The sequence below is a fragment of the Cyclopterus lumpus genome, chromosome 11 (assembly GCF_009769545.1).
Source record: "Cyclopterus lumpus isolate fCycLum1 chromosome 11, fCycLum1.pri, whole genome shotgun sequence".
Classification (NCBI taxonomy): domain Eukaryota; kingdom Metazoa; phylum Chordata; class Actinopteri; order Perciformes; family Cyclopteridae; genus Cyclopterus; species Cyclopterus lumpus.
In genome coordinates this window covers 22101590-22104089 of record NC_046976.1, presented here as the reverse complement: position 1 = coordinate 22104089, position 2500 = coordinate 22101590, and the positions used below count along the sequence as shown (strand labels likewise).

Sequence of the window (2500 nt, the reverse complement as noted above, 5' to 3'; positions counted from 1 at the left end):
TATTCCTACAGTGAGTATAAAACATAAATATTTAAACATACAATATATTTATCAATATTCCTCCAGTGAGTATAAAACATAAATATATATTTATTAATATTTCTCCAGTGAGTATAAAACAAATATTTATTAATATAATATATTTATTAATATTCCTCCAGTGAGTATAAAACATGAATATTTATTAATATAATATATTTATTAATATTCCTGCAGTGAGTATAAAACATAAATATATATTTATTAATATTCCTCCAGTGAGTATAAAACAAATATTTATTAATATAATATATTTATTAATATTCCTCCAGTGAGTATAAAACATGAATATTTATTAATATAATATATTTATTAATATTCCTCCAGTGAGTATAAAACATGAATATTTATTAATATAATATATTTATTAATATTCCTCCAGTGAGTATAAAACATGAATATTTAAACATATAATATATGTATTAATATTCCTCCAGTGAGTATAAAATATATATATTTATTAATATAATATATTTATTAATATAATATATTTATTAATATTCCTCCAATGAGTCTGAAACAGAAACTGGGTCATCACGTCATCACTGCAGACTGAAATAACCAGTTTATTTATATCATATATATGATCTATATTTAAGGTTCATATGTTTTCATGCATGTTTAAACGAGAGATGCATCGTCCCATTGATCAGGATGATTGATCAGGTTTATTGATCAGGTTTATTGATCAGGTTGATTAGAGGCGTTGGCCGATGATGCAGCCGAATAAAAACGAGTTATAATTAATAATTAATAATTGCTGCTCGTCGCGAAGTTTATCGTTGAATGTTGTCTAATATTGAATGTTCCTTGTTTACCTTCGTGTTTCCGGTGAGAAATTAAAGGTTTCCGTCGGATCTTTGTGTTCCAGACGCTGCTCCTCTGCTGCTGCAGGTTAAAGGAGCTCTGCGCATGCGTCAAGCTCACCCGAATGTGCACTAGGTTTTCCGTTTCGACCTTTCACAATAAAGGTCGAGGGGAAGTTCGTGCTTTTACTTTTCTTCTTCAGTTGATGAAGTCATTTATGATTTTAATAAACACGCTCTGACATATTTACATTTGAGAGAGATTCTAGTTTAAAGTACTATAACGTGTATTCATTTGTTTAAAAATGTATTTCTTATTATTTTAACTTTATTATTTGATCTGTTGTCCCTGAAACATATTCACTATGAAACTAAAATAAAGTATTAATATATATATATATATATATATATATATATACTGTATATCATATAATAATAGTAAGTATAATATGATATATAAATACCATATAATATAAATGTACAATATAAACATCATAAATATATTATAGTAAAATATAAATATACAATATGAATATCATAAATATATTATAATAAAATATAAATATCGTATAATATAAATATACAATATAAATAACATAAATATATTATAATAAAATATAAATATTGTATAATATAAATCCGAATATATATAATGTAATAGAGCATGTTTATATATTAAGATGCCCCTATAAACCTCGTTAGGGATAAAATGTGCCTGTTTTTATCCTCCTCCTCGTTGTGTTTCCTGAGTCCGTCGTCCAGCTGGTAGAGACCTTCACTTTGCCCAATATGGCTGCTTGAGGAGTTCTCATGTGTGTCCTGATGTTCTCATGTGTGTCCTGATGTTCTCATGTTCTCATGTGTGTCCTGATGTTCTCATGTTCTCATGTGTGTCCTGATGTTCTCATGTGTGTCCTGATGTTCTCATGTTCTCATGTGTGTCCTGATGTTCTCATGTTCTCATGTGTGTCCTGGTGTTCTCATGTGTGTCCTGATGTTCTCATGTGTGTCCTGATGTTCTCATGTGTGTCCTGGTGTTCTCATGTTCTCATGTGTGTCCTGGTGTTCTCATGTCCTGGTGTTCTCATGTTCTCATGTGTGTCCTGGTGTTCTCATGTGTGTCCTGGTGTTCTCATGTTCTCATGTGTGTCCTGGTGTTCTCATGTGTGTCCTGATGTTCTCATGTGTGTCCTGGTGTTCTCATGTGTGTCCTGATGTTCTCATGTGTGTCCTGGTGTTCTCATGTGTGTCCTGATGTTCTCATGTGTGTCCTGGTGTTCTCATGTGTGTCCTGATGTTCTCATGTGTGTCCTGGTGTTCTCATGTGTGTCCTGATGTTCTCATGTTCTCATGTGTGTCCTGATGTTCTCATGTGTGTCCTGATGTTCTCATGTGTGTCCTGGTGTTCTCATGTGTGTCCTGGTGTTCTCATGTGTGTCCTGGTGTTCTCATGTGTGTCCTGGTGTTCTCATGTGTGTCCTGATGTTCTCATGTTCTCATGTGTGTCCTGGTGTTCTCATGTGTGTCCTGATGTTCTCATGTGTGTCCTGGTGTTCTCATGTGTGTCCTGATGTTCTCATGTGTGTCCTGGTGTTCTCATGTGTGTCCTGGTGTTCTCATGTGTGTCCTGGTGTTCTCATGTGTGTCCTGATGTT

The 2500-nt window shown here is 32.8% G+C and overlaps 1 protein-coding gene across 3 annotated transcripts in view; it reads right to left on the bottom strand.

Moving 5' to 3' along the window:
* mllt11 (MLLT11 transcription factor 7 cofactor) overlaps positions 1-970 on the bottom strand; it is an 8321-nt gene extending 7351 nt beyond the window's left edge. For 2 of the 3 annotated variants that reach the window (XM_034545736.1, XM_034545735.1), the window contains exon 1: positions 858-960. The gene's annotated coding sequence lies outside the window, so the exon portion shown is untranslated. Of the gene's footprint in view, positions 1-857 lie in introns of all 3 variants that reach the window. The other variant, XM_034545734.1, reaches the window with a different exon arrangement.
* Between the last annotated feature and the right edge of the window lie 1530 nt (positions 971-2500).